The sequence below is a fragment of the Hipposideros armiger genome, unplaced genomic scaffold, assembly GCF_001890085.2.
Source record: "Hipposideros armiger isolate ML-2016 unplaced genomic scaffold, ASM189008v1 scaffold_487, whole genome shotgun sequence".
Taxonomy (NCBI): Eukaryota; Metazoa; Chordata; class Mammalia; order Chiroptera; family Hipposideridae; genus Hipposideros; species Hipposideros armiger.
This window is the reverse complement of record NW_017731837.1, coordinates 984,177-1,010,177: the sequence shown is the minus strand read 5'-3', so window position 1 is coordinate 1,010,177 and position 26,001 is coordinate 984,177. Positions and strand designations below refer to the sequence as shown.

Below are 26,001 nucleotides of genomic sequence, written 5' to 3'. Positions count from 1 at the left end.
ATTCAACCCTCATATAAATGTCCCTTCTCTGCTAAGTCCCCAAGAAACACCCCTGGGGTCTCCCAAAACACAATGGTACGCTTTATTTTTTATTGCTGTGGGGCAAATCTAAGCCTGTCTCACGTACATATAGGATACTCATTCTTCAAGGTCTTTTTTCTAAAGTCCTGATTCCTTCTGGTACCTTATGCAAACAAGGCTTTATGCACAGGTAATGTGAAGAAAGGGGACTGCCCTGAGGCCTGCCTCTGCCCGAAAATATATCCACAAAGAGGGACTCTAAGGATCTGCTAGTGCATTCCACAGCAAAACTGCCTAAAATTCTTCCTCATCCATCCATTTCCCCAACCTTTAAGCAGCTGCTTAAAAAAAAAGCCTCATCTCTCTGCCTCTCATTCTACCCCACCCCCAACCCACGTTCCCTCAGTGCCACCCACCTCCTCCGGCCACCACATTTCCGGCATTTAAGACACCTGTCCCTTTCTTCAGCCTCCTGAAAGCAGAGTCTGGCCTGAACGAATGCCTTTCTCTCTTTTGAAGGAGCCCCTGGAATTCTGGTTAACGATTTCTCCATCTCATTCCACAGGGAAGCCCTCCACAAGGACTTGTCCATTGAACCTCCGGCCAGGGGCTAACGGTAGATGCCACTCCAAACTCCTCATACCCTAGAACAGCACTGAAAAAAAGAAAACACCGCCCCTGCTCTTTACCTGACTTGCAGGGCAAAGTCAGCATGAATCAGAGGTGCCCTTTTTGCAAATGACAAAGTAGACGTGCTCATAACCAAGAGCTTCTCACCAAGCCCTCAGGGCTTTAAATATCTTCCAAGGAAACTGCAATTTGTAAAGAAACCCCTTAAATGATGTTGTGCAAGGGAAGTTAAAGCAGGCACAGAAGGATGGAGTAACATTTCACCATCTGCCTGTGATAATAATAATGCCTCTGCCTTGCAAAACATCTAATTGATTGTGCAACAGAAGTACAAAGATGCTGCCATAATCTAGCAAAGATTATCCGTAAATTATGCCTTTGCAGAGGAAGAGCACGAAGGTCAGCGCTCTAAAGAACCAATTCTGGGCATATGAATTTTCTGGTGGCAGAATGATAGGAGCCCCGGGACACAGTTGGGCAAGATCGAACCAATTCACTTTACTCTAGTTGCTTAGAGCGATGTCAAGCTGGGGCCACCTAGAGAGCAGGGCGATAGGAAATGAGTTTAGGAAGCGTTTCCCACTGGTGGAACAGAAAATGACTTAAAGCGGGATGGATGAACATCTGTTTGGGTTTCCTGTGGAGGAAGCTTTACTCTCCACAGTGTCAAGCCAGGAGGATTTATTTGAAACGAGTCATGTCATGCACCATGAGGTAGCAGCATCTGACACAGGTCCATGCTCTGTGCTAGCAGGGCTTGGAACTCTCTAAAAACCATGTTTTTCTACAAAGTCAGAGCTCAGGCCAGAATCAAGGGCTTAGGAAGAGCAAGTTGGAAGAAGCAGGTCTGATTCCACAAGTCTCTTAAACCCTCCTTTCCACAGGAAGGACCCAGGCAGGCAGCCCTGGTCCAACCCCAGTGAAAATTGGTGACTGAGCTTACTGGCTCTGTGCCGGTCGCCATCATTAAAGGACCACAGACCACTATTAAAAAATTAAGTTATAACCTGTTTTTTAAATTACTATATATATTTTTTTCTTTCTCTATTTATATATATATAAATATATAAATATACTGTCTATATATACTATATTTATATCCTACATATGTGTGTGTGTGTATATGCATATATGTTAGGATTCTTGGTACTGATTAATATTAAACCTGGGGGGGGATCATCTTTTCATCTTTTCTTTAAGTGACAAGGTAAATATCCCCTTATTGGTAACTGATCATAAATATTTCTACTCTGCACTCAGGAAACTATTTTCCAGTATGTACACTAGATTTATACTTATTATTTTTATTCTTTACCTTTTAAACATGAAATAACATTGCCCTATTTTCACTACATGAATCGCTCCCTCTTTTAGAATTATTATTATCTTATTACTATATATCTATATCTACATATTATTACTCTATTTACCAATACTGGTTTTCCATTCACTGTGGGAGTTCACAAATTCTATTTTAAGTTAATAAATTTAAGTAAACAGCGTGAGTCTATTTAAAGAAACGTATTAACATAACAACAATTGAAGTGGTGTGCAGACTGGTTCCAAAGCCACAAATTGGGGGGCTCTGCTCATTGTCTTGGCCCCAGCTCCTCTCACTTCACCAGCCACCTGGTTTTCAGCAAAAGCGCGTTTCGGTGTGAAAACTTGGAGATTCCCCTTTCCTCTTTACCTTGAAACTCCCTTGGGACCTTCACATCCAGCTTGTCAACATATTTGGGGAAAGGTTGTCTTTGCTGAAAAGGCCAGGTTTTCTTTTACCAGAGATTAGCAGGAAAGAAAACCACTGAACTAGTCCAAAAGCCCTTCCGGACTCCCACAACTTCTGGGTTTTCATGACAGCAAAAGGCAGCCACTTACCCAAAGTGTGTTCCTTCTACCTTTTCCAGTGGAATGGCCCTATGAGAGAAAGCGCCAGTTTATCAGACAGAAAAGGCAAGGCTTCCTACATGGAGCAGTCTTGGTGTTTTCTGTTTATCTTGGGAAGCCCCTGTTTATTAGCATTATATCCCCGCGAGTCACCCCAGAGCCTGAATTTCTTTGCCTCACAAATGAGGACCTACTTTCCTGGAGAGGTAATGAGCATCAGACACTTGGCCTGGTGTCAGGCACATAGAAATACTCAAGAAGAGCTATTAGGATTATTATTATCGTTACTCTAATTACTAATACTGTTCATTAAACCACGTAGCTATAGTGATTATTATTCTAGTAGGAGCTTTCCACTTTCAAAAAAGTGCTGCTGCCTTAGTAATCGTTTACCTTAATTCTGGGCTACAACTGAAGGCTCCTTCAGGCACCTTTTCAGTCAATATTCATTCAACACACACTTCCTAGGGCCGCTGTTCTGGGGAAACAGCGCTGAGCTGCGGCAGGGACCTGCCCTGTCACCATATTGTGGTGGGGGACAGAAACAGCACACATACTTCGTGAGTGCTAATTGCAGCACACGTGGCAGTGAGGAGTGCCACAGGAAAACTGTATTGACCCGGCAAAGGCCTTACCTATGAAGGTACAGGCCCTACGTCTGCTGGAGCACTCAGGTTTTACAGCACGTAACTCATCAGGACCTTCAGATAGTACAGTCTGCCCTTTGGGCCAGTGATCTCCTTGGTGTGATTTCAGAGGCAGATGGGCCTCGAAAAGTGAAAAGGAACAATATTTCCTCTGCCTACTTACTGATGTCTAATGCCTACTTACTTACTGATGACTACAATCCCTCCACAAGGGGAGATAGGAGACAAAAAAATATTTTTTATAGCAGCCACAGCTAGGCCATCAAATACTAGGCACGTATGACATGCCAGTCCTAGTCACTGTAATGGCAGATGTTATCAAGTTTCCTCTTCCCTGCTGAGCCTGGACCAGCTTCACAAACTTTCTCAGTACTGTTCTCTAGGCAACAACTGTCAGTGATTCAAGTTAGCGTAAGAGATGAAATCTGCATGTCATCACAGATTTCCAAGTAAGGCTTAAATGTAAATGCATCTAGGAAAGGTATCATACCGACTTAAAATCACACTAAGTGCTAAACAGCTGATCCTTTCTCAAGAGTACATTTTATCAGGGGTGGCAAATAGCTAAGAAGAAATGCCGTCAGTGTATGGGGGTTGGGGGGGATGCACACAGAGGAAGCGAGCACATACTTTACCTTACCACCCACATTCATATCTGAACATGTGTCCTAAGGCATTTCCCCACACCCTCTGATTTGCAGGAACCGCCTCCACTAGTGAACCTTATGTCTTTCACACAGACACACAGCAGAGCCCACAAATGACAGGCTCCCTAATGGCAGCTCCGTTCTTCCAGCTGTATAGGCCAAACGCCTTGGAGCTCACCAGTGTATCCTTTCAGCAGGACCCTTGAAAGATTAACAGAATCCAACCATTTCTTGCTAACTCCACCTCTACCTCCCAAATCAAGCCACCACCATGTCCTGGCTAGATGGCCGCAATCATTCCCTAACCATCTCAGCTGCAGCCGGTGCTTCTATGCTGCCCGTTCACACTCAGGGCCTCCTTAACCCTAAGCCAGATCACATCTCTTCTCTGGTCAGAAACCTCCTGTGCCTTCTCGTCCCACCCAGAGGAAAGTCCTACCCGGTCCTTCCTGCTCTTGTCCCCAACACTGTCAAGCCTCTTCTCTGGCACTTCCTCCTTCCAGCCCCACAGGCCTTCTTCTTTCCTCCATCAGGCTTGGTACGTTTCTCCCTCCAGACCTTTGCACGTGCTGCCACCTCTGCCTAGGACACTTCTCCTCCAGAGAGCCATATGGCTGCTCCCTCGCTACAATCACATCTTTGACAAGGCCCTGACAGGCCCTCCTAGGTCACCCTGTCTAAAATAGTGCACACACACCGGCCCCCACTTCTACCCGTCACTCTATTTCACACCTTACCTGCTAGATAGTTCCTCCTAGCATTTATCACTACCTGACATAATCTCATCTTCCTCACTCCCTCCCTGTCTCCCTCCCTCCCTTTAATCGTTATATAAAATATAAGCTCCATCAGAGTAAGGACATGATCTGTTCTGTTCATCCGTGTGCCTAGAATAGGGTCTGGCCCCAAGTAGGCTCTCCAACTGCTTTGATTAAAACGCAGTCACCACAGAGAGCTGGCACCACACTGCAGAAGGAAGAAACCATTGCACCAACAAAATACAGCTGGTTTGCTTGAGTTGCTTGAACTTGATCTTCCTTAACAGTGTGTGGTCAAGGTCTACTCACATAATGATAGTGCCGGGGTGACAGGAAGGGAAAGTTCTTTACTCTTAAAGGAAAGCTAGGTGTTATCAAATGTGGGATTTGCTCAGCGGCATTTAAGTTTTATGACTATGAAGCAATATTCTTTGTTTCTTAAGTTCTTTCTAAAAAAAAACCTTTGATTTACCAGCCTGAAACTCCCTAGTGCCCCTTCACTGTGCCCCCTGAAAAAGGCATTTTAACTCAATTTTTTAATAATTATAACGTCTATTAAAGTGTAGCTATTACATTATTGTAGAATGAGCTGTATACCTGACAAGATTTAGCAGGCTGTCCAAAGGTTTCCTCATTGGAACTGATAGCTGCTCCTCCAGCAGGGGTGGTCCTGAGCATGTCTGTTACCCATTTTAAGCCCCGTGTCTTTAATCTATAACATGAATAGTTATACTAGGCTATCTCTAGCACTTGTTCTGAATTATATATTCTATGAGGCAGGCAGTAGGAGCCAATGGAAAAGACAGGGAATTTGGAGTTTGAGGTCCAGCTCTGTCACTATCAGCCTGAATCTAAATTACTTTCATCTGTAAAATATTCATCATTGGAAATACCTACCTTGCCTATTTCACCTCATAGAATCTTAAGATATGCATTTGGAGGATGACCCAAGACACTCAGGACCATGGGGACAGGGATCTCATCCAGGAAGAGCAGAGCACCTGACACATGACAGGCACCCATTTGCATTGGGTGATTGAAGGAAAGACTATGTAAACAAATAGACTCCAAAATACTTCCCCACCTCACTGATTGCCAGGACCACTGTATGGATTAAATACAATAATGTATGCTGTAAGGACTTGCTAACGCAGTGTACACTGAAAGAGCTTTTTAAATGCTAAAGTGTTACAAATATTAATAATTACCATCATAGATCAGCTTTACATTTGCCCAGTTCAGCCTTGGTTGTCAACATGACTGAAACTGGAAAGAAACAAATACATATTTGTATTTGTGTATTTGTGTGTATGGGGTGGGGGGGGTAAATTCTGAGTCTTCTAGCTTTTGAATCCACCCAGCTATCTCAATTTAGTAGTAAGTTCAACTAGCAAAAGTCAGAAACTGTGTCAAAACTGAACTCACAAATCAGCCAGCTGTCACTTAGCACTTGGTACTTGCCAGCCTCTGTGCATGCTGTTTTGCAAACAGCTCATTTAAGTTTTTACGGCAGATTCTTTGAGGTAACTTTAGCTATGCTCCCTATTTTACAGATGAGCAAACAGAGACTCAGAAGTTAAGCCACTTGCTCCAGGTCCACAATTAGCAGGCGGCAGAGTCAAGGTCTGACCGTCCGACTCCAAGGCCACGGCCTTCACCAGTACACAATATGCAAAACATTCATGTAAATTTATCACTGAACGTGTGCTGAGTAATTCCGGTGCTTTTCTTTTTGTTCCAGGAAGACCTGCTTTATCAGCACTGCCTTAATGTTATATTTTCATGTTCTGCTTCCCCCTAAAGTGAAAATCCATGCCTGGGAATAAGGAGGAAGACTCACAGTGAAACAAGAGGGCGCCCCCAGCAAGGGGAGGCAGGTGTAGTTGTGAGTTCTTTTCCCCTCATTGTCCCCTCCCGCGGTGTCCCAACCGTGTTGTCATAACCTGGAAAGAAGTTCTAGGATCGGGAAGGCCAATGAGAGTACATGCCCCTGACAGCTCTCTGGTCCCTTTCTCAGTTACCCAAGGACTAGTGACATTTCATTGCTCTGGCTTTTTGCGGCAAACACGTCCACTTCGGTCGTTATGGCCATCAGCTGGCCTGACTCTCAAGCAGTTCCTAATTAAGTGGGGCTATTGAATGCTGTGAGATATGAAATCTCTTGCTGCTAAATTGCACACAGGCTGAAAGCGATGAGAACCTGTTTAGCTATGCATAGTGCTTCCTAGTCGGGGACCAACGGTTACAGACACTTAAACCAATCATCATTAGGACAACCATGTCTTGGCTGACAGAGAATAAAGGTCCTCACACAGAGCTACCTGCCCAGACTAATGGTCAAGAGGCTGATGAGGTATTAATGAGACCATGAATCAAAATTTCCCAAACAAACAATGCCCCCAACGGCCTTCACTTCTAGTTATTGCTGTTTGACTTTACCTTGGTACTAACTATAGAACAAGATGGCTGTGTCTAGATGTCTTCATTAATGGCCTGTCCTGAACAATTCTCCCAAACAACCATTCCAACCTCATTTCTGGCTAGAAAACACAAATAAAGAGGTTCCAAGGATTATATTATAAAGTTCAGATACTGACAAAAGTCAACCATATTAATTGTTTTCCACTAATGTATTTGTTTCTATGGTTCTTTCCCTGGAAAAATTAACCATATATTAACAATAGCTACCATTTATTGAGCACTTATGTACTAGGTACCATGCTGAGACTCTGCACACATCCCTGACAGTTATAGTTACATAGTTTGAGGTAGCCTTCTGTACCTGGTCATTTCATTGTTCTGTGTTTCACATTGCCAAGTACTTCTCTGTCATTAAGTTTATCAGAAACTCATTTGAGTCATTATTTGAAATCTCTTGAACTGAACTATAAGCAACACTACAGCCAGGGTCATGTCCATTTTGTTCTCCGTTGTAACCCCTGCTTCTAACACAGCACCTGACAGACAGTAGATGCTCGATAAACATTTGCCCAATCAGTGAAGGTAACGTGTAGAGGCTATGACTCATCCCAGGGTGATATAAGAGCAGAATCGGGATTTGAACTCAGACTGCGGGTCCTGAGCTCCTAACCGGCAGCACGTGGTCTCTCTCTGGGCTCGGCAGGCTTTTGCATCAAAACACATCAAACAAGAAAATATTATTATCACTGCAGTCTTGTACAGACATTAGAAAGCAAGCGAGGGGTTTCCTGTGGCCATTGAGGTATATTAAAGGCTCGTTACAGAATAAACACTAGTGGGTACAAAGTATATTAGAAAAGTTTTAAGAGTACCAGGAAATCATGCCCAGTCTTTCTTCAGGGTCTCGCTTCATTTTTTACTTATATTGTTTCAAGTATTATTATTATAACTGAATATTTAGGACCCAAGGAATGCTGGCTAGTGAAACTACTGAATTTTCAGTCTTCCGAGGAAAATAGCAATGAGTGTTTTCTTACTTGGCCTTTCAGAGTAAAAGAAGAAAATAAGTGTGCATTGCTGAGTTGGTGCCTGGAACACAACAAGGATGCTATTATTGCTAATAACATTTACTCTTATTAATATTTGTCCTACTGTGATGATTGGCAGGCGAGGAGCCTGAGCCTTGGAGTCAGTCAGACATGGCTTCTAATCCCAGCTCACCCACTTATGTTTCTGTGAGGCACTGGCCAAGTTATGTAACTTCAACCTGTTTCCTCACTCATAAAATATGGAAAATAATATTACCTATTTCACATGAGTGCTTGGCACAGAACCTTGCACAGAGAAAAAAAAATCCATCATGGTGCCTACCTCTTCCTCCTCAAGATGATATAGTCAGCTATGAGTAAAAAGAATCTCACCTTGGAACCTGGAAATATGATCCTTGATGCCTTCTTCTTAACACAAAGTTATGGGAAGTGGGTTTTACTTCAGGTGTTTCTCCACCCCCCAAGTACACCCATCCCTTTCTCAAGGACCCAGTGGTCCTCCTGGTCTCAGCAAAGCATGGAACATACGTTCACCTCTACCCTCCCAGGGATACCCAGGCTTGAGATCCTTAGGCCAGGAACTCCCCTCCTCCGGTAGCTTCCCAATGCATCTCATCTCATACACAGTTTAAACTGCTTAGCCTGCCATTGAAGGCCCAACATCATTTGGTCCAAACAACTCTGTACTTGACACCAGGCCTAAAAAAAATGCATTTTCCCCACTTCAGAACAGCAATTCAATTTAGTAGACTTGTGGGGGATATGCCAGTATATCCTCTCCCTTCCCATCCACATGTCAACTTACCCTGGCTGTACTGTGGCAAATCATCCACTTATTCATTTAAAAATAACTATTGAGTGCTTGTGCTAAGTGCTGGGGATACAGCCATTAGAAAGAATACCTGACTTCAAGTAACCCACAGACATAATTAAAGGCACTATTGTGTAAAATAAATGTATAATCACAACTGGAAATAAGCAGAAAACAAGGTAGCCATCCTTAGACTGGGAGACAGAAAGCTGAAGCCTCACAGAGGGCTAGGGGTTTACCAGGTCAAGGGGAAGCTCTGTGTCTACAGAGAACCTGGCGCAACAGTGGCCCTGAAAGCCTGGCAAGGAGGCTGCAGTGCAGAGAATAAGTGAGAGCAGTATGTGATGGCACTGGGGAAACAGGCAGAGACCAGCTATTTGGTGAAAAGAACAAGAAGAAGATGGTGGCAGCTCGACATGGAGGGGTGACAGTAAAAAGGGAAATGAACAGATTCCAGAGATATTCAGGAGATAAAATAGAAATAACCTGATGATAAAATGGATTGGGGAGTGAGGTCAAGGCGAGGAGGAGGTGGGAACCCAGAATGACTCCTAGGTTTGTGGCATGCGTAAACAGATGGATGGAGGTGCCCTTCACTAATCTAGGAATTCACATTTCCAAATGCCTTGAGACAGCTGAGAGGAGGTGATAAGAAGACAACTACGTAAAACTGCATAGAGGGCCGGCCGAGTGGTTCAGTTGGTTAAGAGCACGCTCAAGAGTTTGAGCTCTGAGCAACAGCAGTTCGAGTCCCGGCCTGAGCTGAGCAGCTGCAGAGCTGCCAACAGGTGGCAGGATGGCTCAGCTTAAAAAAAAAAAAAAGAAAGAAAGTAAAACTGCATAGAGCTCAGAGACATGTCTGGGCTGATCCCTGTGGCTTATGGGAAAGATGAGAGCCTGGAGCACTGAATAAAGGGAAAGGCAGTGTGTTGTTCATATGAGACATGCACGATGGAGGCAATAGCAGAATTCCACAGCCGAGACACAGGCGTTTTCCTCCAGGACCAAGGCCACCTCCCAAACAGCTAAGGACCTGGTATGTCAAACCAACTTACAATCCCTTTAGAATTTTATCAGCTGCACAAAATCAGTTGGGTAATATCATTAACTCCCCGCTGTGTACCTAAAAATGCTAACAAAGATAGAAGGGATGATTGAGGAAAATCATGGAAATTTCCAGACAGAAATATGTCCAACAGGTCAATGGCCCATCAATTGTTCTAGTGTGTCTAAAACATTTCCAGTGAAACACCCAGAATAACAAAAGAAAATGAATGTTCCTAGGGTCCTGACAGGGCCCAGCCTTAAGCTCACCTCTATGAATAGAAACAATTATTGAAGCCAGCCAAGGACTTTGAAGATTCATGCAAGTTTTGCATGCTACTGCATAATATATTGGGTTGTCAGAAAAGTCATGACGTATTTTTGCAACAAAAAACATAGAAAAATACGTCATGACTTTTCCAATAACCCAATAATTCGGTTGATTTTCATACACATATACACACTCTTAATTCCCACAAATACTGAAGGAATATGATGTGCTATGAATGTGCCTCAGTTCGCCTGTGGCTTTGGGGATGCCCTTGTCCACGGCTGTGGACACAGGGTGGAACTCATTATCTAAGCTGAGAACCATGAAATTAATCTGAGATGGACCAGGGAGGTTTTTCCTTGGAGCAGGAGCTAGAGTCATGACCTCCGGAAGTCACTCTTCATTCCTCCAAATCCTATTATTGGAATAATAATATTCATATTAAAATCACATTAAGTGGTCTTTAAATTCATTCTCTCACATGAGAAGTAGTTAGTAGGGCACATAGTAGGTACATAGGAACTATGAGGTAGTTACCATTTTAAAGGTGAGGAAATAGACACAGAGAGGTGAATTACCTTTCCGAAATGTCAACAGCCCTGATGCTGGCACATAATTGAAACCCAGACAGTCTCAGTCCATGCCAAGCTACTAGAGCCTTCTCTGCTATACATTAGCAACATACTCATCTTGTACTCTCACCAGGTTTATGTTTGGTGCTACTCAAAAACAAAAACTAAAAGGCATGCTTCAAAATTAGAAAGAAAAAAAAAAAAAGCTTTATCTTCCCCCAAACATAATTTTATTTAACTGAAAAAATATCAGTGTGCAAATTGGACATTTTGGGTACATAAAGTCAAGTGTTACTAATTAAGTAAATGAGTGATGGATCATAATATCAACACTAGTCATTAAACAAAATTGCATATAAATTAAATTTACCAGATAGTTTACAAAAAATATAACAAGCAAACTTTTAAAAAAGCTTCCAATAATTTTATTCTTAAAGTATATGGCAATGAATTCTCTTGTGTTATTTTAAAAGATGAGCGTAATGGGAGAGTAAGCTCTGTGATGCTTTTTGTCCCTCTCAACATTTCTCTAGCATAGCAACGTCTTTTAAGCAACATGAGACATGATTTAATTCACCCAGGAGAGGTCACCTTGCTTGAGGAGCAGGTGGCTTCTGTTTAAATTCAGTTTACTCAATCAAATGTACCACGGAATGGAAAATGGGGCATATTGCTGTCCTGAAATTCTTCCTATGTTAACTAAAATCACCCTACTTTTGCAGCAAATGAGCCATGAGACACAATGCCAGAAATTGATTTGGAACAGTGAGTGCATAGTCAGAAAGAAAAGTGTCTATATATTCTGTATAAAAAGTCCCTGGATGTCCCTAGATACCACAGAAAGCATGTAAGAGGGCAGAGGGATACAAACAGGTACAGAATTACACAAAAAGGCTGACTGCACTGTCACTAAAAGAGACACTTCTCCTACAAACATATATACATTGACGGATTGTTAATTTCATCTGACGAGTGATCCCAAGGTAACCTCAGTGAAATGTCATCTCCTGAGCTTCTGTCCTTGACCTAGCTAGGGGAGGTCATTACTTCCAGTACAACTCCCTGTTATTACCTTCTTAGCACTTTTCAGTAGCTCTAATTATTTACTGTTTTTCCACTCGTTAATTGTCTATCACCCCTGTATCCGTTAGGTTTTTTGCCTAGCAGTGCCTAGCTCAGTGCCCGGCATCAGTCAAGAGATTCTAAAATACATTTCCTGAATGAATGAACAAGCTGTGAATGACAACCAGGATGCAGTGCGCCTTTCAGTTCATTTTTACAAAGCAGATTCTGCTTCATTTCATTAAATACTTTTATTTACTGGCCATCTTCGGAAATTAATCTGGTTTCTCATTAATAAGGAGAGACTAATTCTATCTTCAGGGAGGAAGAAGAAAAAAACTTTCAGTCACTTGTTCCAAAGGTCTTTCAAAATGATGCTGTGGTATAATTTGGTTTGAAAACAAGGTCCAACATTTTATTACCTCCAAATTTATTCAGAAAAGCTGAAGGTCCGTGATAAGGCTCATTAAGTCGCTGAAAGGCCTATCTTCACATGCCTTTCGCACAAAAGGTCTCAACTTAATGCCAGGTAATTACGGTTCATTTTCCCCTGGTTATTTCTATTTCCTGAAGATTCCCAGGGAAGTTGGCCTCAGTGGCCACTATCTACAGTCTGAGATGTGAGCACAGCCAGAAACGCCTGTGCTTACCAGAGGATCTTTTTAAGCTGCCAGTGAGGAAAGACACTTCTGACTCTAGGTCCTAGAATTTAAACTTAGATCATCTACAAGTCACCCTCTTTCCAAAGTCAAGGCCAAGAGAGACAAGTTCCTGGCATACAAATTGGCTGCTGTCTACATTTTAAATACATCACTTTCACAGCACCTGTAGTCTGCTGCACACCTACAGGGTTATGGCTGTGGGCTCTGGCTCCAGAGTACCTGGGCTCAACCCTCAACTCCATCACTTTCCAGTTTATGACTCTAGGCAAGTAACTTAGATTCTCTATGTGTCAGTTTCCTCAATTGAAAATAGGGTTCATTGGGCCCACTGTAGTGTCATTGTAATAATTTAATGTAAAGTAAATGGAACCATATCTTGCACATGCGAAGTAAGTGCTCAATGTTATGTATTTATTAATTATTGTTATCATCATCATCTCTGATCTCCCATTTGCAAGCAGGATTTATTCCTGTTATTTATGTTAAATTTGATCCTAGTCCCATTGGCCCCATCAATGGTACTAGAGGCAGTAAATTTTCATTTATTGTGAAATAGCCCAATAGAGGATGAATGTTAACCAGGGGAGACCCTTTATTGGGCATCTTTGTTTCAGTTTGATAAGGAAGAGGGATATAGCCCCTTAGAGGTCACTGAAGTTACCAGCCCCAATTCTATATGTTTTTCTATTTAACTGGCTGGTGGTTGCAATTCACTTGTCTCCACAGCAGTGATCCTACTAGAAGCCTTCTCTCCTAGTGGGCTCTCCTCGTTTCAGCAGTGTTGATGGACGACCAGCCAGCTCACTGATGAGAGCTTAGCTTCTGATACACACGCTCCCCAGTACAATGGACTTCTGGAAAGAGCAATGATGACATAGGACGAGCTCGCGATAAATGTCGGCCATTATTATTGTTCTTGCCAAGATGGTCACTCCATTTTACAAAATACTTCCTTTACTTCTACCTACAACACCACACATTTTCTGATTAGATTTGGTGCGTTGGTCATTTTTTTTACTTGAAGCACAATGGTTACAAATATAGACATTGTATTTGGAAATCCTTGGACCTGAATTTCCTCTCAGCCTTGTTTTTCACTGGTTATTCTACTTCTGTATAACACTAAAGAAAGGAAACCATGGGTTCTGTGTGTTAGACAAATGAAAACTAGTGGAAACAATAAAACAGTTTCTACTTAGAGTAGAAAACAAGTCTCTCCATTTGTTTTTCAAAATCTCCTGGCTATTGAATTTGTCCCAGCCTCTACTTTTTCCCTTTTCAAACTTCTGCACCTCCTCCCCCTGCTTCTCACTGTACTGGGCTATAAGAACACAGCAGAGTTCTGCCACAAACACAGATTCCTGTGAAAATTACACAAAAACTTCCCAGTGAGGAGAAGCAAAGCAAGGTCAATGTCTTATACAGCCACTGAACTACAAGAGGTAGTTTAGTAGCTAAGAGCATGAGTTCTGAACTTAAATGACCTGGGTTCAATTCTTGACTCTGTCACCAGGGTAACAGAGGGGTTCTGTCATCCAGGCATATAACTTAATATTCTAAGTCTCAATTCATCATCTAGAAATAGAGTTGATAATAATATCAACCTCACAGGGCTCTTACAAGGATTAAATGAGATTACTGTGGGTTAGTCTGTAAAACCCTGAGTATGGTGTCACTCATATAGGAAACATTCAGTAAATATTATACTTAGACATGTCTTGGGTATGTGAATTCAGAAGTCTGTTTATATTAAATGCTCACTATAGAAAGGCAATTTATAGACTGAGTCCTCCAAAGGAACAAGTATTACCATATTTGAACTCAGAGTCTTGACCTCAAGAGGCTACAGAGAAATGTTTCTTCAGTAACAAACCAGGAATCACATATTGGAGGGCAAAATCTCCCTCAGCTTTCTCAGCAAGCCAACTCTACCTTAAATGTCAGGAGACCTGTCTCATTTACAGAGATATTTCTGGAAATCACCGACCATGAGTAGGTCCTCGGGATTCATTTTTCAAAAGTAGCGCTTTTTCAACCATTTTTAAAGTAGTAAGATGTGAATGTGAAACTTGGTAACAGGTTCATGTTACAAAAATGCATTAGAAGATGCAAGAACGGAAGGTGGGCATGGGGGAGGGTCTTTTTAACCTCCTCCTTCCTGCTGCATCCCCCACATTATGCTTACTCCCTTCATGGTAGAGCATGGATAGTCCTGAGCTCAGGAAAAGGAAAAATATGAGAACAATGTAGAGTCAACAGGCTGTAGTTTCCTCTTGAACCATTAGTCCATTCTGCCAGAGTCACAATTCAGAACATAAAGAACTATGTGAACAGGAAATCAAAGTTAGGAAGGCAAAAGGTAAAAAACGAGATCACACCACTGAAGAAAGGTAGTCCTATTTTCTCCTACACAAGAGACAACATAGTGCACAGACATCAAGCCTGGGTTGGGGACAGCTACTGGAACAAAATGTGCCTTAGGGTCAGAATTTTATATTAAAAAAACCCACTGGCATAACACTGGTCCATGTATCAGAAAGAGTTCAGCATTAAGAAGAGGCTTGTGTGCCAGCCGAGTGACTCAGTTGGTTAAGAGTTAGCTTGAGAGCACAAGTACTGAGCAACAGGGTCGCCGGTTCGATTCCCTCATGGGCCAGTGACGCTGTGCCTGAGCTGAGCTGCCGCTGAGCTGCCAACAGGTGGCAGGATGGCTCAGCTGGTGAGAACACGTGCTCCTAACAAGACTGCCTGTTCGATGGTGGGCTACTCCTGCCTGTAATTAAGACTGAACTCAGCACCTTGAGCAGAGCTGCCGCCCAGATGGCTCAGTAAATAGAGCATGCGCTCTTAACAAGGCTGCTGGTTCAACTCCCACATGGATGTTGGCTATGCCCACCCACAACTAAGATTGTAACACAGCACCTTGAGCTTAGAGGCCACAAGCTGCCGACAGGCAGCCAGATGGTGACTGGCGCCCTCCACAATGAAGATTGAAGAACAACAACTTGGCTGGTCCCCCTCCCCAATTCCCCAACACTGTTCCCCTCCCCTAATTCCCCAATTAAAAAATAATAATAAAATAAATTAATTAATTTTACAAAAAAAGTAAAAAGAAGAGGCCTGTGATCTAGGACTTCCCTCACAATGACCAGGCAGAGAGGCTTTCTTTGAAAGTTCCATCTATCCTCAAGACCATCTTTTCTACCCATATATGGTAGTATGGTGGTAGATTTTTCACAACTGGCTGGGAGTTAAGGAGATACTCTTATTGTTGTGTTTGCCAATTTCCATGATATAAATACTTTTTTCTTTTAAATTTTTTTACTTTTAAATTACAGTTGACATACAATATTATAGCAGTTTCAGGTATACAACATAGTAATTGAACATTTATATAACTTATGAAGTGATCACTCCAATAAATCTAGTACCTCTGACAACATACATAGTTATTACATTATTATTGACTATATTTCTTATGCTATACCCTATAGCCCCATAAGTATTTTGTAACTACCAATCTGTATTTCTTGATCCTTTACTCTTTTTCACCTACCCACCCAATACCCCTCCCATCTGGCAACCATCAAAATGTTCTCTGTGTCTGAGTTTGTTTCTGTTTTGTTTGTTTATTTTGTTTTTTATACTCCATATGTAAGTGAAATCATATGGCATTTGTCTTTCTCTGTCTGACTTACTCCACTCAGCACAGAACCCTCTAGGTCCATCCATGCTGGTGCAGAGGGCAAGGCTTTATTCTTCTTTATATCTGCATAATATTCCATTGCATGTATGTACTGCCTCTTCCCTATCCATTCATCCATTGATGGACACCCAGGTTGCCTCCGTATCTTGGCCATTGTAAACAATGCTGCAGTGAACATATGGATGCACATGTCCCTTCAAAGTACAGTCTTGGGTTTCTTTGAATAAATATCCAAACTGGGATTCCTGGGTCCATTATGGTCTCTTGTTATAGCCTTTATTTTAAACTATATTGTGTCTGGTATAAGTATTGCTACTCCAGCTTTTTTTTTTCTTTTGTTTCTCTTTTAATGAAATATCTTTTTCCATCCCTTTATTTTCAGTCTTTGTGTGTCTTTCAATCTGAAATGAGTCTCTTATAGACAGCACATGTAAGGGGCTTGTTTTCTTATCCATTCAGCCACCCTATCTTTTGATTGGAGTATTTATTCCATCTAAATTCAAAGTAACTGGTGATAGGTGTCTAGTTATTGCCATTTTATTATTCATATTTTGGATCTTTTCTTCTCCTTTTCCTCCTTCTTCTTCTTAAAGAAGTCCCTCTAACATTCCTTGTAATATCGGTTTGGTGGTGATGAACTCCTTTAGCTTTTTCTTGTCTGGGAAGCTCTTTGCTGGGAAGAGTACACTTGATTGTAGATCCTTGCTTTTCATCACTTTGAATATTTCATGCCAATCCCTTCTGGCCTGCAAAATTTCTGTTGAGAAATCAGCTGACAGTTTTATGGGAGATCCCTTGTAGGTAACTAACAGCTTTTCTCTTGATGCTTTTAAGATTCTTTGTCTTTAACCTTTGGCATTTTAATTATGATGTATCTTGGTGTGGGCCTCTTTGTGTTCATTTGTTTGGATCTCTCTATTTTTTCTGGCCTTGTATGTCGATTTCCTTCACCAGGTTTGGGAAGTTTTCCATCACTATTTCTTCAAACAGATTTTCAATTCCTTGCTCTGTCTCTCTTTTCCTTCTGGTGCCACTGTGATGTGAATGTTGGTGCTCTTGATGCTGTCTCTCAGGCCCCTTAAACTATCCTCATTTGTTTTTAATTCTTTTTTCTTTTTGCTGTTCTGATTGGGTGTTTTCTGTTACCTTATCTTCTAAATTGCTGATTCGATCCTCTGCTTCATCTAATCTACTGTTGGTTCCCTCTAATGTATTCTTTATTTCAGTTATTACATTCTTCATTTCTGACTGGTTCTCTTTTATGTTTTCTATCTCCATTTTTATGTTTCCTATCTCTTTGTTGAAGTTCTCCCTGAGATCACTGAGCATCCTTATAACCAGTGTTTGTAACTCTGCATCTGGTAGACTGCTTGTCTCCATTTTGTTTAGGTCTTTTTCTGGAGTTTTATTCTGTTCTTTCATTTGGGACATGTTTATTTGTCTACCCATGTTGACTGCCTCCTGATTTTGTTTCTGTGTATTAGGTAGGGCTGCTATGTCTCCCAGTCTTAGTAGAGTGGCCTTATATAATAGGTGTCCTGTGGGGCCCAGTGGCACCTGAGTCAGGTGCTCCAGGTGTGTCCTTTGTATGGGTTATGTGTTCCCTCCTATTGTAGTTGTGCCTTGATTGCTGTTGGCACATCAATAGGAGGGACTGACCCTCAGGCTGATTGTTTGGGAGGACTGGCTGTGACTACAGTGGATGAACTGTTGTGCAGGGTCTGACCCTATAGAGCAGGGTTCACTTTAGCAGGAACTTGGTGCTGCCCAGTCTGCCCTTTGGCTGTGTTAGTCTCAGAGGCAGCTGAGTGGTGTTCCAGCTTGGCGGAAGCCAGCCACCGGGTGTACCAGCACCAGGGCATCCTGGGAAGAGCCCCACTGCAGGCCAAGTTCAACCATAGTCCATGCTCTGCTCAAGTCCACTGGGCATGAGCCACAAAGCAATCCACAAATGGCCACCATTTGCACTAATTTTGATGTGCTTTAAGAGCCCACACAGTGAACCAAGGCCAGCTGATGCTTTTGCCATGTTTGAGGCTGCTCAGTAAGAGGTAGGGGCACACTGAGACAAGATGCTGCTTGTTTGGGGTTCGTGAACCTTCCAGAAGTTTGAGGAAAATTCATAGCATGAACCAAGATAGGCCATTTGTATGGAAAAGATACTGGAAGCAGCATGGGTGTGCCTGCAAGTTGGGTGGAGCAGGGTCTCAGGGAATCACCAGGGCACGGTGAAAGAAAGGTTAGCTAAGTTGATGAAGACTCAGATATGGTGGCGACCTATGTCTGCACCCTAGGAGTGGGGAGGGCACAATAAAGGAACAATGTTTTCTGCAGCACTTCTCTCTGGCAGAAAGCTGCCCCTCCAGCCCTCGCCCTGAAACCAGACAATTCAGTTCCTCCCTGTATTTCTCTGGCACCTTTCTTTGTTTCTTTTTTGGTTTTTTTTGGTTTTTAATCTTTTCTTTTTCTTTTTCTTCTCTTCCCTTTCTCTCTCTCTCTCCCTCCTTCCCTCCCTCTGTCTCTCAATCTCCCTCTCTCCCTCTCTCCCCCTCTCCCTCTCTCCCTCTCTCCCCCTCTCCCCCCCTCTCTCTCTCACCTTTCGAGATGCTGCCCCAGTGCTGGAACTCAGAGCAAGTGAGTCTACCAGCAAGTAAGTCCATGTGCAGGCCCTTTAACAAGAACACCTGGGATTCCAGCAGCCCTCGTCTCACTCAGCCACAATCTCTGCTTGTCTTCACATCCAGAGGTTGTGGGTGCTTCTCTTGCCAGCACTGGAATGATGGACTGGAGAGCCTGGTGTGGGGCTGGAAGCCCTTGCTCCTCAGGGGGATCCTCTGTAGCAGAGATATCTGTCCCGGTATTTAACCACCACACATGGGTGTGGAACTAGCCCGTTCTGTGTCTCTACCCCTCCTACCAATCTTAAGGTGGCTTCTACTGCATGTTCTTAGTTGTAGGACTTCTGTTCAGCTAGACTTCAGGAGATTCTTAATGATGATTGTTCTGTAGTTTTAGTTAATTTTGATGTGGTCATGAGAGGAGGCAAGCACAGCATTTATCTACTCCACCATCTTGACCAGACATCTATGTAAATATTCTCACCATTGCTGGTTTCAAGCTACCAACATGATATCACTGAACCAGAAGCTGAGAAGAGAATCACATAATCACCTCCTAAAACAGGTACAAGTTGACTATAGCAATGTCTAAACTGTGTTTTAAGGGGATGAAAACTGACAAACATCCTTCTTAAGTGTATGTGGTTGATGTAAAAGCAGTTTTTATATGACTTACTGTGAGAGTTCAAGCATTCCTTTAAGTACTAGAAGCAGAAACATAATTTCTAATCCACTTTCTATCTGAATGAAATGTTAACTTCTACCATCCATCTGTGCAGTTCCTCTTCCAATAAATGTGATTTTTTAAACTTTCTTTTCTCTTTTCAGTTCTACATCTGCTAGTGTTTTCCATTTGCCAGCTCCCAACATGTCCCCAATTACTTCTTTTTTATTTTATAGCCTTCATGCTGATGTTTCATCAGTTACAACTGCTGGGTTCCACTGAGCATTAACAGTCTATAGTGCCTCTAGGAGGCTACATAATTCACTAAGTATACCAAACCTTTTTGTCTCCAAAGAATATTGTTTAATATAAATAGAGTCGGAAGTTAATGTCATACAAAAGAAAGGTTTTTCCTTTGGAATTGTCAAAGAAACGGGGGAAAAAAAAAACCTTGATTCATGGAAGACTAGTTTACACACAGAAATAAGACATCACTTGCATTTAAGAAGCATTATTTCAATTGGCATTTTTTTTACTGAACAAAAAGTAAAAAGTTAATACATTTGAATGCATGAACAAGTTGATATTTTAACCTATTCAATCAAAATATTTTTCCTACAAGAAAAGAATGCTGAAACTACCTCGTGTTAAGCATAGAAACACTTGAAAACATAGTATACAATAGACCTCCAAAATTATTTTAGTAAAAAATAAAGTAATAGAAAAGATGAAGAAAAAAATTTCTTGTTCACTTTAATTCAATTTTTCTTATAAATGCATAATCATCCTCCATAAAGAGTTTGTGAATAATGAAATGGACAATCTACAAATTTCCAAGCAGGCAGGAAGAACCCAGAAGAAAATGCCTCCAAAACACTGAAAATCAAACCGCGCAACTCTACTAGTGGCTTAAAATGGTTTACTGTTTTTCAAAGTTTTCTAAAAATCATTCTGGCAAATAACTATTTAACAACTATCTTTTCTTCAAGCTGTGAACAATTAAACTATCAGGTTAAAACTGTCTAGTCAAATGTCCCATGTGTTAGGCCAGAGTTGTATGTGAAGGGGAGGATGGTGGAGCAATCAGAATTTTTAGGGAGGTGGGGGAGGGGCATGGATCGGAGGAACGCTAATCTCTGAAGGACATTTTAAAAATAATAACAGCAATATTTAATATATATGAAGTATCAAGCAACATAGTAGACCCTCAACATATATAATCATCTCCAGTCCACAAAACACTGTGAAGCTGGCATTACTAATCCAATTTTACAGTTAAAGCAATGGGACAGACGGTTACCACTCAGAGTATTACGGATGTGACCTGGATCCAGGGCTTAGCCCAGTCTTATTTTCAGTGGGTAGAGCCGGGGGTGGGGTTCACGTGGGTAAAGGCACTGGCCACCAGTTTTCATGCTGCAGCTTCTGATTTCCAATCTCACTCTTAGAAATCACCACTTTACCACCTTTAATAATGGTTAAAAGATGCTACTTTTGCAGGATAGGTGCAAAGGCCAAGCTGCTGCTCCTCAACTCCCGGTTCGCCCCAGCTATTCATTCACTGCAGTTGCACAGTGAATAATCTGCAGAGCTAAAATTCAAACCCAATTATGTCTGGCTCCAGAGGAGCAAAAATTTTAACATTCCAGGCCAAATGCATTTTGCCTCTCACAAGGAAAACAATAGTAGTGATTATATCAAGCTTTCAAATCTGTGGGTATATTCAGAAAAAGAAAAACCAAAACTTCTTATCTGCAGCTCCTTCTATGTACTTTTCAGCCAACTTGACTACCTGCAAAACTCTGCAGGCGGCCCTTTCTCCAAGATCAGAAGTCTTCCTAGCCCTTATCGCAGAACAAGCCTCCCGTTTTGGGTAAAGACCTGCAGGACCCATCCTATAATCCAACTGTTCTCACAGTGTGGCCCCCAGAACAGCAGCAGCAGAAGCAGCAGAGAGTTGTGTGTAATGCAAATGCTCAGGCCCTACATCCCCCTCGAACTACTGGGGATGAACCTCAGAAGCCTGTTTTAATAAGCCCGCCAGGTGACTGTGATGCCACCCGTGTTTGAAAACCACAGGGGTTTAAGAAATCTGTGCATAAGTTTCCTTTGGTCTATGGAGAAGCAGCCTGGCAACCTTTACCCCCTGCTCAGAGCTCAGCCTACAAAGCAGAGCCAGGCAGTATTCCTTCGGGAAACCTTCCTAGCTCCCAACCCCAGACTAGGTCAGGCACTTCTGTTGCCTGAGCTCCCATGCCACAATCCCAGCACTGCAGAATTAGACATTGGTTTAATGTAGAATGTCAGTCTCTCCAGCTAAATTGTAAGCTGCAGGAGGGCCACTGTATCTTCAGGGCAGAGCCTAGGGCTTGGCACATAGTAAGCACTCAGTAAGTGTCTCGTGAATGAGTAAATCATTAAAGCTCATAGGCCTCAAAGAGCTGAATGTGGCACCTATAGAATGTAAGAGTCCCACAGTTACATTGTCACTCATTCTTCAGTCAAACATTTATCAAGGATCTCCTTTAATCAGACACCACTCTAGGTACTAGAGTCCCTCAATGAACAAGGTAGAAAACAAAAACCAGAACAAAGAACTTATCTTCACGCCCTCTGGGTCTCATTTCTAGTTGGGGGAGATGAACAGTAAAACAAAATAAATAGTAAAATAATACATATAGCATCTTAGATGGTGATAATTGCTGTAGAGAAAAGCAGTCAAGAATGGAGTAGGGGGCCAGGCGAGTGGCGCATTGGTTAAGAGCTGGCTTGTGATGCCAGAGGGCCCCGGTTCGGATCCCACACATGAGGGCCAATGACACTGCCCTCTACAGCTAACATGCTGAACAACAGCTCAACCTGGAGCTGGGCTGCCGTGAGTCGTTGGCGACAGCGTAGGCTGCAGTGGGATGCCATGGGCTACCGTGTGTAGCCAGCAGCCAGCGTGAGCAGCCAGCAGCCGCAGTGAGCGGCCGTGCAGAAGCCGGCGACTGATCTGCCTCGCCCGGGAAGAGAGCAATGATGGTGCCAACTTGGGCCAGTGAAGCAACGTCCTCTACAACTAGACTGAAGAACTAAAGGACAGCAACTTGTCTGTTCCCCTTCCCCCAATTCCCCAATAAAAATTTTAAAAAAAAGAAAGAAAGAATGGAGTGGGGAATCCCGGGGTGCACACTGAGGGAGGCTGTGACTTGAATGGGGTGGTCAAGGTGGGCCTCGGAGGAGTCTTTAAAGATCTCAAGGTGCAGGAGCAGGCCCTACCCTACAAGTACCTGGGAATGTAACATATTGGGCTGAAGGAAAACGAGGGCAAAGCACCCTGGAGGAACAGCAGAGGGGCTAGGAAGGAGTGACCAAGGAAAACGTAGGAAATGAGCTCAGAGATCCATGGGGGGAGAAGTGGAAGGAGGGGGCCAATGACATTGAACCTGGTGGCCCCTGTTATGACTGCAGTCTCATCTCAGACAGAAATGAGAAGATTTCAAGCAGAGCAGGGGCCCTATAGGACTTATGCTATAACAGAATCCCCTGGCTTCTGGGTTGAGACTCAGCTGAAAGAGGCAAGGAGAGACGCAGGGAGGCCTGTTAGGAACCACTGCAATATTCTAAGTGAGAGCTGCTGGTGGCTTGGCCCCGAGTGGCAGCAGTGAGGGGACAAGGAGAGGTTGGAGGCTGGATAGGAGCCTAGACACCGCCATGGCTGTGCATACTGTGTTCTGCCACTTAACTGCTTGGCATGACACAGTTACACTCCCAGAAGAAATATTTTATATAAAAGGCCTGTATGGGTGAGATAAACATCTGAAACTCTTACCTATCCCCCAAATATAAAGTTAACAGGCAAATGAAATGCCAGGAAGATATATTTGCAATAATCACAAAAGGCAAAGGATTGGTTACCTAAAAATATGCATAGAAAATGGAGGCCCCTGACAGTTTTGTCTATCACCATTAATAGTAAGATTTTCTAAGAAGATCTGTTTTTATTTCCTATAAAATAAAATTTTACACATAAAAGGTATTCCAAATGCCTACAGTTGGTTGATTTGCAAAGAGGCTTTGATAACAAGAAATATAAAAAATGGGTAAAACATGGAACATAAAGGTTGTATGACCAACCATAAACTGTGTTTTAAATTCACTGATGCAAGTATTTACTGAACACTTCCTATGGACAAGGTGCTATACCGGAAATTAGGGGTTCACAAAGGTTCATAGGATTAATTTTTTTTATTTTAATTTTTTAAAAGAAAAATCAATAAATAAAATTATTTAATGCAAAGACATTATGGACCAAATAGACAATAATTAGAAAACAGAATAAACTCCAGCTGGAAAAGAAAGACTTTACAGGACCTATTTGTTAAATATAAAAGCAGACAGTGTGAGGCAAGGGGATAGATGGAAAACCTACGATTTTGAAGTGACACAGTCCTGATTCTAACCCCAGTTCTGCCAGTGACTGCCAATTACTTCTTGTGTGACTAGGCATGTGACTTAACACCCCCAATCCTCTATCTCCTCAGTTATAATGAAAGATAAAATGAAATATCTCTTAAACTTGTCAGGAGGGTTAAGTTACATAATTTAGCACGATTCCAGGCACATAGTTGGGATTAAATGAAGGTTATCATTCTTCCCTAATTTTTTCTTAATCTAACCTGCAATTTCTTATAGGCAATAGTTTCTCCGGGGCTGAAATATGCTTCTAATTATTCCATCAGCGACATGGCTTCATGAGGCTGTCCCACTAGCATGGGTCACATGTGGGCCTGTCCCAGCTGGGTGCTGTCTTTGTGGGCCAAAGAAATGATTATCCCCAAACTGCAGCAGCCATCATGTGAGACCTCTTTCATTTGTTGACTTCAAACCCTGCACTACTGGGATTTTAACTGACGTTTTAAGATGGAAAAGAATAATAAACTCTGCAGGCTCTCAAAAGGGAAACATTTACCTTGTGAAAAAAACAAGTTTTGGTTTTTTTTTTAATTGTCAGTGTTTATTCTGGAAGATTCAAGGTTATCTCCTGCCTGTTTTTCTTCCTCTCCAATGTTCAACTTGAAAGTCATTCGAAAGGTTTACTAGCATACAGAAGTACGGGCTCCATACATGCTTCCTACCTGAAATCCGTCCTTAGGAAAAACGCCGAGCTCCAAAAACTGTGACCTCCATAAATGCAGACGTGCAAGTACAAGGGGCTCAAGTGTGGCCTCACTGCACTGTGTCTGCAGCGCCACATCAGCAGATCTGCAATTCCCTCAAAGCCTCACAGCCCTCAGTGATTGTGAATAACAACATCTTTGAATCCAAAAAGACAATGACATCCTACAATCAACGTATTGATCTTGGAAAGCACCTGCCTCCTTAGTATTTTCTAGAACTGTCCTGTGTGTTCATCTACAACACGGCAGCCCCAATCGAAGCCACGGAGGCAAACATTCAAACCATGTGATTGCAGAGTGTGCGGCTGCCAATATTAAAGTCATTCCTGTTGTCGACCATGAAAATATTTAAAAGGTGACCCTCAGCACCTAAACACAGGCATGTTCTTTTTCAGCCCGGTTTTTGTTCTGGCTCTGGGCAACCTGAAATAATGAGAATGTGTGACTGCTTGGTGATGGATTGCACAGAGATGAAGGACCTCAAATGGATGAGAGCTTCAGAGCGTGTTTGAGCTCAGGAGTGAATGAGCCTGAATCCCTCAAACTGGCTCCACTCTGGAGCCCAAGAAAAACGATGAATCCCCTTTTTACACTACAGGGATCGGTTTGGTTAATAACCTTTTTGCTGCCTTAACACCGTTTGTGAACACCTGGACAAAAAAAAAAAAAACAAATCCAAAAGCAATATCTTTGAAGCTTAGAGAACCTGCATAGAATCGGGAGGAGAAAAGACTTGAACTTTGCATATCTCAGCTACTATATGCCTCTGCCCCTACACTTCATCAAGATGCTGCAAAAGTAATTAGGGTAATAAGTATGAAAAATGTTATACTTCTTGGAAAAACCAGTGCTTTAGATATTCAGTAAATGATATCTTGCTTCTGAATTTCCTTAGCAGCCTTGAATTCTTAATCATTCACTTATCCATTTAATCATTCAGAAAATTTTTATATCTTTACTTTTTTTCTGTGATTGCCTGGTAAATCATGCTTACTGTAAAATATTCAAATGAAACAGTATTGCATAAAGGAGGGAGTCTCTGGAAACCCCGGAAACATGTAAACATGTATATTTCTTTATCACTATATTTAGGCTCTACGCAAGGTGCCACGGAGTTTTCAAACCACATCCAACAGTACTCTACTGCTCAAAAACAACATACTGGGGTAAGAGAGAAGGGAACCCTAAAAATAACTACAATGCAGTATAAGAAGCAATGCGAGCCATAGGCAAGATATAAAGAAATGCTACAGGAAGTCAGAGAAGGAAGATATTATTTCTAGTAAAGTATGTCCAAGGAAAGCTTCTTCCTTTGCAAAAAAGAACCTCTGTTTCCGACACTTCCTATAACTTCATGAGTCATGTTACT

The 26,001-nt window shown here is 42.2% G+C and overlaps 1 long non-coding RNA gene across 4 annotated transcripts in view; it reads right to left on the bottom strand.

Annotated features, from left to right (window-relative positions):
* LOC109395834 (uncharacterized) overlaps window positions 1–26,001 on the bottom strand; it is a 469,770-nt gene that overhangs the window by 331,513 nt on the left and 112,256 nt on the right. The window lies entirely within an intron of this gene.